Below are 14,760 nucleotides of genomic sequence, written 5' to 3'. Positions count from 1 at the left end.
ATCTGAGAGAAACAAAGAGCTAACTGTATTCGTGTTAGCAAGGAAATTGAAATTTGCGAACTGCACACAAACGAGTAACTGAATTGTAAGTAGTTCATATGGGTGTGCAAACTATCGGATGTGGTGCAGAAAGGACAGCCGTGGAACATTTGGGGCGACACGGACGTGTGTGTTTGACCTCGCTGCCGCCGGACAAACCCAGTTGTGTTAACATGGCGACACTGTCAAGTTCTTCTAAAATGCCAGCTCGATCACTCAAAACCAAAATTACATTGTATTGACAGTCTTATATCTTCCAAGTCAGAGGATACTGCGGTACAACTACAAAATGTACTTGCGGGTGTGTTTCATTTCGATAACTGCCCCAAGTGCCTAGAATGAAGCCATAAAAGGCTTTGAGATTGACAGGTGAGGCGGGAATTGTTATGGAAAAGCCCTGTTTGCTACGAAACAAAGTTCCAGTTGAAGTCCTATCGTTTAGCGCCAGGGAGGCAACAAGGCATAATAAGTGTAAAAGTTGATCTTGTGTGTACTGACGATGATAAAAAAAAGTAGACACTTGTTTGTACTAACTTTATACTGCCGCACAACAGTTAATCAAAGTGGCGTCGCCGGCCGCTGTCGCCGAGCGGTTCTAGGCGCTTCAGTCCGGAACCGCGCTGCTGCTACGGTCGCAGGTTCGAATCCTGCCTCCGGCATGGATGTGTGTGATGTCCTTAGGTTGGTTAGGTTTAAGTAGTTCTAAGTCTAGGGGACTGATGACCGCAGATGTTAAATCCCATAGTGCTTAGAGCCATTTGAACCATTTGAAAGTGGCGTAGCCCAGTTTCTCCGCTGCATGACATCGTCGCACAAAGTTCGGTAGAGAACATGACCGTTTCTTCCTATCCATGTTTTAGGCAACGACTGACATATGTGTTTACTAGTCAAATATGCAAAGAGAGGTTTGGCGCCAACGTCTTGAAACCACATACGTAGATGTTGGGATATCTTTCAAAGACGTACCGAGTTCGACTATGAAAAACCCAGCATACGCTGGTGCAGTCACACGAGGAGAAAGGAGATACGGGCCTGTTAACCGATCACTGACAAACGGCCACTCACAATCTCACTCTGAACCGAGAGCCCTTCACCGCTGTGACTACCCACACATGACTACTGCGACTATTTGAGTATTCCGTCCCTAGTGAAACAGACTCCATCAGAGAAAAGTACACAAGCAGGAAAATGAGTATTGACCGTACAGCGCTGCAGCACGCACTGGCTCATCACGACAAGCAGTCCGAAGTCAGCAGGAGCTGCAGCTGCTTCCCCCGTATTATTTTGCACACAGTATTACGCGCGACATCCACTTCATGTGCAACTGATCGAATTCCGATTGAAGACTTACGATCCACACGAGCAACCATTTCTTCTTCCGAGTGCAGTACAGTATAGCTGTTCAATTCGGTCGTTGGACTGTTTCACCTAAGCGTTGCAACAGGTGCGGTACACGTGGTAACCTGGTCCGAAATTACATCTCAGCTACCGTACAGTTTTCATTTACTTTTTCTATACGAAATTCATGTCTGTCACTTCCGTAAAAGTGCTAAGAGTTATTCCAGTGGGTCTGATCGAGATTACACTTCAACTTGGGAACAGAGGCAGCAGCAGCTTCACAGGCCTCTGACCACGTCTGTGTACACGGCACTCCATCCGCAGTGTGTTAGTGTCGCCGTCCCTCTGAGCGTATACTTACGGGGCGGTCGCGTTCACCAGCACTACAGTGTTAGCCATTATATATGTAATTAAGGAGTCATCTCATGCAATCTACAGTTAGTTCTCCCATGCCACTGGCAGACCTATCCCACATGTTTGTATTCATAAATTTCGACTCAGATGTGAATCCTGCCTCGGGCATGGATGTCTGTGATGTCCTTAGGTTAGATAGGCTGAAGTAGTTCTAAGTTCTAGGGGACTGATGACCTCAGAAGTTGTCCCATAGTGCTCAGGGCCATTTGAACCGGGGGGGGGGGGGGGGGGGCGGGGGGTAAGTAGGTCAGCCTCCTCGTTGAGACGTAAATATCGGGTAAGAAATGGTTCAAATGGGTCTGAGCATGGGACTTAAGTTCTGAGGTCATCAGTCCCCTAGAACTTAGAACTACTTAAACCTAACTAACCTAAGGACAGCACACACATCCATGCCCGAGGGAGGATTCGAACCTGCGACCGTAGCGGTCGCGTGGTTCCAGATTGTAGCACCTAGAACTGCTCGGCCACCCCGCCGGCAAATATCTAGTAAGAACTCCATAGAGGTGATGGGTGCAAGTAAGACGACATTTTGTCGATGACGGTGTAACTACGAGTAAACACGCAGGAGGGAAAGGAACTTGAGTTTCGACGTAACTTTTTCAAGGCTGAATACTTTTGTGTTACTTGTGTGGTGATTACAATGAGAGGTTGCAGTGTTTGATAGTACCTTCGTGATGTTTACTGACGTTCCGCTATTCAGATGCATATGCAGTGCCTCTTTTGATCAGTTTTCTGATGGGGTTTCAGTACAGTTTTGGGTCGTGATGTGTTAAGCAGGCACGCGTCTGGTAGAGTCCCTGTGCGTTCGTAAAAGTCCGCCCCGGACAACCGAGGGGTCAGTCGGGGTTAACAGCCGCAGCGGGCCAATTGAAACGCCGGCATGGCTCACGTGCGTGTACGTACCGTACCACAACAGACAGCTACCCACAACCATCCAGTGTTCTGAAAATGATATGTTTTACGAAGGTAGCTGATACGCAATCCGTAAACATGCTTTTTCTTTTTCTGCACTACACGGATCGGGCAGATTCCGGCTTCACAGTTCGTCCCACGTTTTGCGTCGTCTCCCTACATTTCTCCTATCTTCTGGGATTAATAGCGTCACTGGTTCCGGTAGTCAAAATGATGCAAAGTCCGGCATCTTGCTTCAAATGTTCGTAAATTGTGAAATTGAGCACTTCACAAAACACGCAAACGTAGTTATAATGTCTCTGAGCCATAACTAGCATGAGTCAACTCATAACAAATACTCGAGTGCACCAGTTTGCGGCAGTATAATGATCACATGGGCTCAGTCGCAGGTAAAGCAGGCGGCAGACTTCGATTTATTGGTAGGATACTGAGAAAACGTAGTTGGAATACAGAGGTGACTTGCTACAACCCTTATTAGAATAGTGCTAGGTGCGTGGTACACATACCAAATAGGAGTAACAGGGCATATTGACGCACTAAGAGAAGAGCAGCACAAGTAATTGCAAGTTTTTTCGACTCGTAGAAAAGCGCCACGGAAATCCTGAGAAAGCTGCACTGGCAGAGGAGTGAAGATGCACGGCAGTTACCTAGTGGGAGCCTGCTTGCGGTGTTTCAGGAACCAGCAGAAACTGCCGAATCGAACAATAAGCTACAGCCTCCTATACTTCGATAAGGAACGCAAGGACAAGATCAGACTAACTGCGGCATGCACGGGCGCAATTAAGCATTCTTTCTGCGCTCTGCATGTGAACTGAACGGGAAGAAATCTTAATATATAGTGAAACGGAAGGTACCCTGTGCGATGTATTTCGAAGTGTTTTGCGTAGTATGGATGTAAATGTAGATGCCGATATGTATAACCGAACATACCTCAGATCTATATGCTGTACATGAATCAAACCAGTCAGAAAGCTGCTGACAATATAATATAGGGGTCCAACAATGTGAGAGAGGTCTACGAGAGATGGCCACTGCTGGAAATAAAACGAATGACAGGACGGTGAAAAGTCGTCTGGGGTTTTGGCGGAATCGTCACCCAGAAGACGGTGGAGCCTTTCGCCAGAGGAAACAAATGAATGGACGATTAGTGAGTTAGAGAAGTACTGGCTGGGTGTCAAGGCCAGCCGAAGACCAAGGTCCAGAGACCGAACATGAGTTCCGTTGTTCACACAGTCCACAGAGGCTCGTTCATGAAAAATAAGTAATCCGGCGGATTCGGATAATCAGCAAGTGCATAGTATGAAATAAATAAACGAGTAATATTTTGTGAAGGAGGTGTAACTTTCATAAACCGAAAGTAGTCCGAATAGAGACCAAAACCGCTTGTTACAATAAAGAAACAGTACAACTGTGTGTTATGTAATACAAGCCCAAATATAAAGCCGTGTCGCCTTGGTTCATCTACATTTACATATATACTCCGCAAGCCACCGCACGGTGCGTGGCGGAGGGTACCCTGCACTACTACTTGTCATCCTCCCCCCCCCCCCCCCCCCCCCCACCACCACCCCGTGCCACCCGCAAATAGGGCTAGGGAAAAACAACTGTGTGTCCGCATCCGAATGAGCCCTAATTTCTCGTGTCTTAGCTTCGTAGTCTTTACGCGCGATGTATGTTGGCGGAAGCAGAATCGTTCTGCTGTCAATTTCAAATGCCGATTCTCTATATTTTGTCAATAGTGTTTCTCGAAAAGACCCGCCAGGTTAGCCGAGAGCGCTAACGCGCTGCTTCCTGGACTCGGGTAGGCGCGCCGGCCCCGGATCTAATCCGCCCTGCGGATTAACGACGAGGGCCGGTGTGCTGGCCAGCCTAGATCTGGTTTTTAGGCGGTTTTCCACATCTCGCTAGGTGAATACCGGGCTGGGCCCCACGTTCCGCCTCAGTTACACGCGTCGCAGACATTTGAAACACGTTCGCACTATTTCACGATTTACACTAAACGCAGACAAATGGGGTACACTAATTCTGTGCGGGGGAGGGGGGGAGGGGGAAGGGGGTACGAGGTGGCGGCAGGAAGGGCATCCGGCCACCCCTTCACATTAACATGTCAAATCTGATTTAACCACGCCGACCCTGCGTAAAATGCAGGCGAAAGAAAGAAAGTGTTTCTCGAAAAGAACGTCGTTTTGCCTCCAGGGATCCCCATTTGAGTTCCCGAAGCATCTCTGTAACACTTGCGTGTTGTTCGAACCTACTGGTAACAAATCTAGCAGCCTGCCCCTAAATTACTTCGACGTTTTTTTTCAACCCGACATGGTACGGATCCCAAATACTCAAGTAATACGAAAGAATATGTCGCACCACCATTCTATATGCGATCTCCTTTGCAGGTGAACCAGTCTGTTCTAAAATTGTCCCAATAAACCGAAGTAGACCGTTCGCCTTCCCTAGCACAGTTCTCACGTGCTCGTTCCACCTCATATCGCTTTGCAACGTTACGCGCAGATATTTAAACGACTTGACTGTGTCAAGCTGGATACTAGTAATACTGCATCCGAACATTACAGGTTTGTTCTCCCCACTAATCCGTATTAACTTAAGTTCTTCCACATTCAGGGGCAACTGCCATTCATCATAGCAATTTTGTCTAAGTAGTCTTGTATCTTCCTACAGGTAGTTTTCGACACCTTACAGTACACCACGGCAGCGTCAGCAGACAACCGCAGATTGATGCCCACTCTGTCCGCGAAATCGTTTGTGTATATAGGGAACTAAATTGAAATTTACTGACGACTGAGCGCTCTGAACCCTTGGGAGTGGAGTCCCGCTGTGTGAAAGGCGCCGTCGCCCTAGACTTCCGGTTGAACAGTGGGCCTGGAGGAACTGCGAGCCTCGGCTGCAGAGAAGCCGCGATAAGCGCGCAGCCGGTCGCACTGCCCCGGCGACTCATGACGGCTGGGCCGCACTGCACCCACCACGCGTCATCACCACACGCGCCGATGCCGGGCGCCGGCGGAAGACACAGAGCTGAGCCGCTGCGCTCCGTCCTCTCGGCTGCCAGTTCTCTGGCGCCGTGATCCCCACAACAGATCAAGTCGGCCGGTGGTAAAACTTAGCTCTCGTTTACTCTGGTTGCCTATCTCGTGTCATATGCAGAATTTAAGATGGTACTGCATCCTCTGGAAGGAAGTTCATCAACAAATACCGTAAACTTGAACATAAATTTCACACTTGGAAGAAAATAGTGCGGAGAGTATACCCTGTATCAAAAACAACTTCTGGAGGTTAGGAGGCCAAATGATACTGAAACAAGAGTTCAGTTCTGTCAATGAATAGCTGTATTTACAATGAAATGAATACTCCTAGCTGCATACAGGCGTTCATATAAGTCAATGGGGACAGTTGAAAATGTGTGCCCCGACCGGGACTCGAATCCGGGATGTCCTGCTTACGTGGCAGTCTATCCATCTGTGCCATCGAGGACACAGAGCATAGTGCGACTGCAGGGACTTATCTTTGTCACGCCACCCGTTAGACACACATCCCCAACTTAACGTCCCGCACTACATTCATAGTGCCCCTGCCCATTATACTCATTACTCGCGGTTTTTTGCCAATTCCTCGGTGGCTCAGATGGATAGAGCGGGTTCGAGTCCCGGTCGGGGCACACATTTTCAACAGTCCCCGTTGACTTATATCAACGCCTGTATGCAGCTAGGGGTATTCATTTCATTGTAATTTCATTCTAACGAGCTGCACTGCCACCGATGGTATCTGTTCTTTCGGACATATCCCTAGATTTACACACTACTTATGCTAAGAGCACCAGGTCCGAAAGAATATATATATAGCTGTATGTCGTAATGCATGAATGAGACTGACGGATGTGACTTCCACAGTAGTTCCTCTAAGCTTAAGCTGCTGCTTTAAGTTTAAGCTGTTTACGGAATCAAAAACCAAATGTTCGTTTCTGATCATTAGTACCTTGCCTCCTCCCCCCCCCCCCCTCTCCACTAAATCGTGGACTTTGCTGAAGGCAGGCTTTTCAGTAGTTTTACAGCGTAAATCGTCTGCGTGACTACTGACTTATCGGCCGTCTAACGTTAGCCAAAATTGCCTCGCTTTGTTGGAACTGCGAACGGCTGAAAGCAAGGGGGAAACTACAACTGTTACATTTTCCAATACAATCAGCTCTACTATATGGCTTAATGATGATCGATTCATAGTAGGTGAAATATTCCAGACTCCAAACAGCCCTATATTCGTATCTGTGGTCGGGGAATACTCAAGAGGAAGTTGTCATCAGGGGAAACAAATGTATCGTTGAAGAATTTGTAGGTAACTTGAAGAATTTGAAAAGGAAACCGAATAGGTTGAAGTTAGACATAGTGGGAATTAGTGAACTGCCGTGGCTGCATGAAAAAAGACTTCTGTTCAGATCAGACAGCATTTTCAATACAAAATCAAATAGTGACAGCCCAGGAGTAGGTCTAATAGCGAGTAAGACAATAGGAATGCGGTTAAGACGCTATGGATAGTATAGTGAACGCATTTCTTTACAGTACCGTAGTAAAAAGGTCAAAACCCAGCACAGTAGTACATGTATAGCAAAAACTGGTACTCCTTTTATTTCGTGAACTGTTCAGAATATCGAAACGAGGTTTTCGGCAAGAAGATAATACGCGAAGGAGGTCATAATTCTCTAATATGAGTAATACTTTATGCCTTGTATCAACAGAGATATTGAAGCAAGTATGTTTTTTATAATGGAACGATGTACTTATTTCATTGATATCGAAAGCTCTTTAAAAGGCGAGTGCATTGAAATAACGGTTATTAAATTTTTGCGTTGAAACTTACAGCAAAATTATGCGAAAAATGTGCTAAAATTAAAAGGCAAGATGGGCCGGAATATGTTACAGCAGTGTAAACACGGCCGAGTAGCACCCTCGTGCCACGCTCCGTCGTTATATCAAACCTTTCCACTGTCTGCTTGCCTCCACAAAAGCTGTTCACTCAAACAGGGGTACGTAAACATGAAAAATGTGTGTGAATTCCTAAGCGACCAAACTGCTGAGGTAAACAGTCCCTAGATCTACACACTGCTTAAACTGACTTATGCTAAGAATAACATACACATCCATACCCTAGGGAAGACTCGAACCACTGGCGGGAGGGACCCCGCAATCTGTGACATGGCGCCTCAGACCACGCTTCCACTCTGCGGGGCCACGTAAACACGTTTAAAATATTTACCCTAAGCCCCGTCTGATATGCAAGACGATTCCATATACTTCCAGTTAAAACAATCGTAGCTGACCCTGTCAGCATACTGTAATACTGCTAGGTGACAGAACCGATAGTCGCCTCTCGGCAGAACGCAGGGTGCGATTGTCAAGCAGTCGTGTTCCAGTTCCCATTCAGTGTGTCAATTGGTAGTGCGTAATTTGCAATAGTGTCGGTGTGGGTCGGTGTTAGTTACTTGTTTGAGAAGTGGATATTCCGATTTTTCGTCTGTCGTATTGCGGGAACAACAATCAACCGCGTCGCAGGGGTAACAAAAATGGTTCAAATGGCTCTGAACACTATGGGACTCAACTGCTGTGGTCATTAGTCCCCTAGAACTTAGAACTATTTAAACCTAACTAACCTAAGGACATCACACACATCCATGCCCGAGGCAGGATTCGAACCTGCGACCGTAGCAGTCCCACGGTTCCGGACTGCGCGCCTAGAACCGCGAGACCACCGCGGCCGGCGCAGGGGTAACAGGACAACTAACGTTGAGGCGGTTAAATCTGAGTGGACATTTTAGGTTAAAGAGAGGCATATGATGTGTCGGACTGAATCTCACAGACGTAGACAATTCGTTCGGACATCGTACCGCAAAATCTTCAAACAATCGTGTCGCGAACGGTGACGTGTACGTTCGTGAAAGTAACGTGTAACGCCACTAGAAAGGATAGATGTTAATTGCAAGACCTGTACCACACGCCTAAACTTGAGACAGCCTATTTTTAACCACGAATGTTGTGCACTTTGTCCTCCAAGTAATTTAAATTTGTGATTAATACCTCGAGTGTGGCTGATTACGTCGGTCATATGATATCAGTGTGAACAGTACAGGCCATTTTTGAGTCCGTGGTACAATATACTTCACTATCTTAAGTTATTCATGACCATCATTGTGCTTTTCCCCAGTCTGCCGCAACTAATCCAACTAATGAACTTCACAGGCTTCTGTCTTTGGCTACTGGTGGGAGCAGGAAGAGGAAAATCACCACGGGCAAACGAGGCACATCGGTCGTGTCGTAAAATATTTAATACACTTGTCTGCGTCTCACGTAACTTTGTGCAGCGTTTGCTTATTTTAAGCCCCGGGCATGTTACAACCTTGTGTCCGAGTCGCATTGAGCAGGGCCAAGACGAAGCACTGTACGCCTTTTATCGGTAGCGTAGGCCTACGATCTTGCTGCATATATCACAAGAGTGTGACGCGAGAGCCCGACTTGGCGTATTTTACACCAAACAGTCGAGTCCGGTAGCCTTAACTTTTAAGTTCTAGCACTTTTTTCTGATCTTTTTGAGAACAGTTTCGACGCAAGCATCACCAAGCTATATACCACTGTACTCGTCTTTTCGGGAGCTTTTGAATACCGTTAAAAAGTATATAGTCGTTTAAAACTGCTCCTTTTAAAATTTCAGCACAAGAGTTCAGAGCACTGAGCATACAACGAAATGAATTGCCGCATCCGCCTGATACCCGGGCATATTCCAAGCTAGTCCTAAACATCCAAACAGTAACATTAACCATAGATTACTAAACCATCGTAAAATGTTCGATTGCAATTCGTACCAATTCGCGGTGCCCGCCAGTCTGGTGTTGTCAGTATAATGTGGAACAGGTGATTTTGTACTTATTATACTTTGTATGTATAACCCAGGGGTCGGTATGGGGCGGCGGTGGGGTGGGTGGACTGCTGTGGCCTGTTGTGGGTTTGTGAACCACTGAGGGCTACGGTGGGACGAAGCCTCTCCGTCGTTTCTAGGTCCCCGGTCCAATACACACAATAGGTGTGACATATCACTGGAGACCTTATAACTGTAATTAACTATTGCATAAACTATAAATTGTGAATTCCTTTCAATAAAATGCGGAGTAGTAAAATTTACGATGGTTTAGTAACAATTTATTATCTCCTCCCTTTAGCGTTCAAGGGTTAACTTCGATATCGCACCTCAAAAGTGCCGTATTTTAATGCTGTCGTCTCACAAAACGACGATCTGCGAAGCGTTGAAATGGGTTGTTCAAAACAAAAAAAGAAAAAGGTCTGGTGTCATTTCATTGCGCTCCCCACGGAGGTGCTGACGTTCTTCAGACTACCATTCAAAGACTCTCGCGTCTTAGAAGGCTTAATACAAACATCAGAGTAAGATATTGTCGCCAGCACTACTCTGCTCTGTCTTCATGGTTCAAAACGGCAAGCAAACATTCCAGAACATTAGGTTCTTCATGGAACCGTAGCGCGTACAGTACACTGCACCTACTGTTGCAGACGTGCTCACTCCACATTACACTCTTACTTGCACACATTCCATATACAAGAGCTCCCAAATCCGGTTTCCTGTAAACCTCTTCCCCAGGACCGCAGAATGATTGGTCACTTTACACCACACTATCAATTCTGGAAATGCGGGGGCTGGCTTCCAGATTTCAGCTGTTCCCGCAATCGCTAATAGTTCTATGTAAGCGCTCTTCCGCATTTGAGTCTTGACTGGATGGTGGCTAGATTTCTGCTTACTTTTTAAAATGTCGGCTAATTAGGACGAAGTGGTTTCGTGTGCAGTGAGAGGAAAAACAAGTATTAAAACCGACAAAAAAATTATTTACTTGTGGCGAAGCGTATTTTATTTTTATTTGATAGAAGAAATATGGAAATGTTCATGTCTTTGATGAATTACCGAAATCGAACTAACGGGCGCCTATATTTTACACGATTCGCCAATCTGAAAACTGCCATACCCTCATTCTTTTACTGGCTATGCTTCTCGCACACAATCAGTAGTTGGTGACAAAACATTCGCTAATTCTATACGCTGCAACAGAACTGCGTCTTTTGTCAAAAGATATTTTTCTAGTCATTTAGAGTTTACAAAACGGTTGAGTACAATATTGTTCCAGTGCTGATGACTTCGCACAATCTTCCACAACACGTGTCGCCAAAGTTAATGTACGAAACCAACTTTGCATTCATTGCTTTGGACAGATACGATTATTAAAAATCTTCTCTTGAACAGTCTCATCCTCATTTCAATATCACAGACCCCCCATAACGTAACTGTATCCTCTCGTTATTAACATCATTACAAAACTGCAAGCGTATTGATCAACTCGCGTTAAGCAATTGACGCTCAGAAAACAAATATCTCATCAGGATACAGGTCAACACTGTAAACATGACAGCTATAATCGGTTTCCAAAATTCTGTTTTCGTTTTCCGGAAGTTGTGTCGCATGAAGTTGTAATTAAGTCACCACACATTTAATGTTTTACTCTCTGTGCTTCAGGCTCCCCGCGCGGCGCGATATTCACTTCGGCGGAGAGAAAGGTGGACGTTCTAGTCCCAAACCAAACAATTATTTTGTGATACTTTTATATGACTGTTGTTCAAACGCGGGAAAAATTGTCCGACATTTTCAGCGGGATTTGCTGTCACTTTCCATTACTTTATTCGAAGTAGTTTCATACATACATTTCAAGCTTTCGCTAAAGCAATAGGAATCAGCATACAACACTACTAGCAAAACATTTCCGTTATATGTAGGCGATAGTGAAGAAATGAAGAGATTGCACCGTTCTCAGAAGCATGGTCCTATTTCGAAAGTAAAAAAAATTAGAAATTACAAGACACTAAATTTTTCCAATCATCAGCAGAGTTGACATTTTGGGTCGAGCTCTCTTCTGCAGGCAATTTCTCTATGCATGATCATAGTATCAAAGGTGAGGCATTTAACAACGCACATGTTCGTGGAAATAGATTTAACTTCATTCATTTTCGTACCGGTATCTACAAATAATCGATTTCTACATTGCACACTGCTGGAGTTTATGGTTCGTTTCTCCAATTAAACACCCCTGAAAACTTGAATCGATTTATGGCTTGCAGATAAAACTCCAACCAACGCAACATCATGTTGTCGCAACCCGTCGTGACACAACCGATCATTGCTAGAAAACCCGGTTCACCCTTACGACATAAAAATGCCACGAGGTCAATAAGGTAGTATAGAAGGAATATACATCCCCCCTCCCTCTCCCGCCAATCTCACTAACACAGATGTGTAGTATTTAATCCCCTTGCTTTACTAGCAGCTGTTCTACTAAGCGTCATCTCTCGCTACAGCGAATCGCAGAGAATGAACGTATCCGCTAGGGAGAGATATTTCTCTGAACGCTTGACAGTTACCATGGCTGCAACAGAGACGCCATCGGTTGCCATGGAAACAGGGAGGACGGTTGTATGAAGCCCCGCTTGTATTAGAACAGAAGCAATTTAACAACAAGAAAAGTGTGTGTTACTAAATCTCAGCAGGGGATAATCTCAGTGAAGTAACTTGCATACAATAAAGTAACGGATAACGGAATAGTTTTGCGGCTTTTCATTTCTGTATGACCAATTAAAAGTTCCGCCGCCAAAACTGCAGCAAACTGTTCGAAACGTAAGGCGAAGAGTTGTATTTGAAATATCAGCCCTCTGAGACTATTTCGCTTCTGTGTGGCATCCCTTTAACATTGCCCGCTGTTTATCACGGTCATGGAAGAGCATTCAAACACCAACAGGCGAAGAAAATTAAGCGAGTTAGTAGAAACTAATCTTGTGGGTGTAGCAACAATATAAGCTGTAGGCTCTTAAAATCTCGTATTTTTGACAAAGTTCGAAAGAATACGCAAAAAGTTTGTCGAATAATCCGACAGAATGTTTTTTGTAGTATCTATTAATGATATGTACGCTTTAGGAAGGTGTTTGGATTTTCTGGCTGTGTTCTCTATGTAACTATGAAGTTGCTTGTGCCATTTTTTTTTTTACTACACGGGTGTGGTGCAAATAGTAATGATAATAAAATACAGCGAAATCGATATTAAAAACTTTCGTATCTACAGTACGCATATACGCACACACTTAAATAAAAACGATGTTTTGAGCTCGTTTGTCAAATTTCTGTAAAATTGGGAAGTTGATCATAACTAGCAACTCCTGTCAAAGAGCAGCTACTCCCGCTCACCGCGGGAAGCTGACAGATACACTCTTCTGCAGACAGAATGGCGTATAGTGTAATATAAAAAAGGGGGATTTTCTCCTCTTCGTTTCACTTTAGGTGCGTGTTAGGATTTTAAAAAATCACGACACAGTATATTTACGGGTTGCTTCATTCATAAAAGGTTAAGTGGCTGTAATATTCTCCAAATAAAATGGAAGTATATTATTCATCTCATTGATATACTACACACAGTACTTCGCAAGGCTGTTCTGTCTTTTTCTGAACACGTTACGCAATAAGTACATTTTTGAAGTCACTTGTGCGTTTTTAAGGCGGCAATTTTCTCTTCAGTGGCGACGTAGGTTTACAATCAGTTCGTATGCATGTCGGACCAAGCATTAATATTTTGCACCATAAAATAAAATCTGCGCACCGAAAGAGTGCCGCGCCTGTAACCTTATATGCATTCTCTTCCGAGAGTGAAATCCAGAGAAACGTAAAATGAGCGGATGATGTAATCACACTCGCGTCCCACTGCCGAGGCAGTGTCAAGGTCCGATACACGGACTAGCGGCTAGAAGCGCGTAACTCAGATCGCGGATAAAATCCACAAGTAATTTACGTAAACAAATTACACAGCTGAAATAATTTGTAGCTACGACGAGACACCGGCGATTCTGCAATGTTTAGTACATAAATAAAGTAAGCTGTGATGAAATCGTGCAATTTTCTGGTTGTAAAGCTTTTTCTGCATTTACATATGTAACCTTCAAATCTTGCGCAGAACAAGGCAGAGATTACTTTTTATTTATAACACCTCATTCTGAGACAGAAGTATCGAAAGTGAAATCAATCGAAGCTGAGCTAACCATTGCTTCTGAACCACTAATCTGCCCTGCGGTGAGTGAATCTGGTCCAGAAAGTCGCGCGGGAAGTTGGTTCGGTGCGCGAGCACAAACATAAACAGCTTTCTGGGCAAGCAATTATACGCGAGACGACACGCAGCGAGAGCATCTGTGTGAGACGTACCGGAACGACGGTGGCACGGGAGCAGCGGCCCGGGACGCAGCAACGCCGGTGGGTCCTGTCAGCCGGCGTCACACCAGCCGGCCAGGTGTCGGCAGCAACGTCAACGTCACACACGCGCGACAGCACACGCCACACACGCGCCGCCGCCGCCGCCGCCGTTTCTGCTGCTGCGCCAGTGAGCGCGCTGCACACGAGTGGCGATCTGCATGGCGCCGCGGCCCCCGCACCCCGCAGACCGGCCTCGCGCATGCGCACAGGCGGCCGCTGCTCGACCCCGGCGCACGTGTCTGAGGATCTAGGGACTGCCGCACTCCCCGTCACGCGCGCGGAAGCCTGTCTAGGCTGCAGTGACGGCTCAAGTGATGAATTTGCCACGCCAAAGATACATGCACGCACTCCTTGGATCAGAGACTACTCGAACTGGATGTCGAATTGCTGCCGTAGTAGCACTTTCCTGCTGTAGAGATCGAATATCTATAGCCTGAACATTAAAGTGCTCCCAACGTGCCGTGATCGTGATGCGGCTCAAGATTTGCCGCTAAGCGTTCTGCAGGGTTTCAATACTATTACATCGCTACTTCAGACAGACTCCGTTTAAAAACACCTTGGATTGTGTACGAGCTTCATAGGCACCTAAATAATCTCCACTTGGTATCTGAAAGGAACTTGGCCTAAAGCTACGAAGACATAAACGTAAGGCCATTTTGGTTGTTTGCAACATCTGTCACAGCTCGAACATCACTATTTTACTTTGTCTTTCCACTTTTT

At 45.6% G+C, this 14,760-nt stretch overlaps 1 protein-coding gene across 2 annotated transcripts in view; it reads right to left on the bottom strand.

Annotated features, from left to right (window-relative positions):
* The window catches only part of LOC126335094 (uncharacterized), a 789,781-nt gene extending 775,609 nt beyond the window's left edge, over window positions 1-14,172 (bottom strand). For both annotated transcript variants that reach the window (XM_049998003.1, XM_049998004.1), the window contains exon 1: window positions 13,993-14,172. The gene's annotated coding sequence lies outside the window, so the exon portion shown is untranslated. The remainder of the gene's footprint in view (window positions 1-13,992) is intronic.
* Window positions 14,173-14,760: the final 588 nt, after the last annotated feature.

Source organism: Schistocerca gregaria, chromosome 2 (assembly GCF_023897955.1).
Source record: "Schistocerca gregaria isolate iqSchGreg1 chromosome 2, iqSchGreg1.2, whole genome shotgun sequence".
Lineage (NCBI taxonomy): Eukaryota > Metazoa > Arthropoda > Insecta > Orthoptera > Acrididae > Schistocerca > Schistocerca gregaria.
The sequence above is the reverse complement of the archived record's forward strand: the minus strand, read 5'-3'. Positions and strand labels throughout refer to the sequence as shown.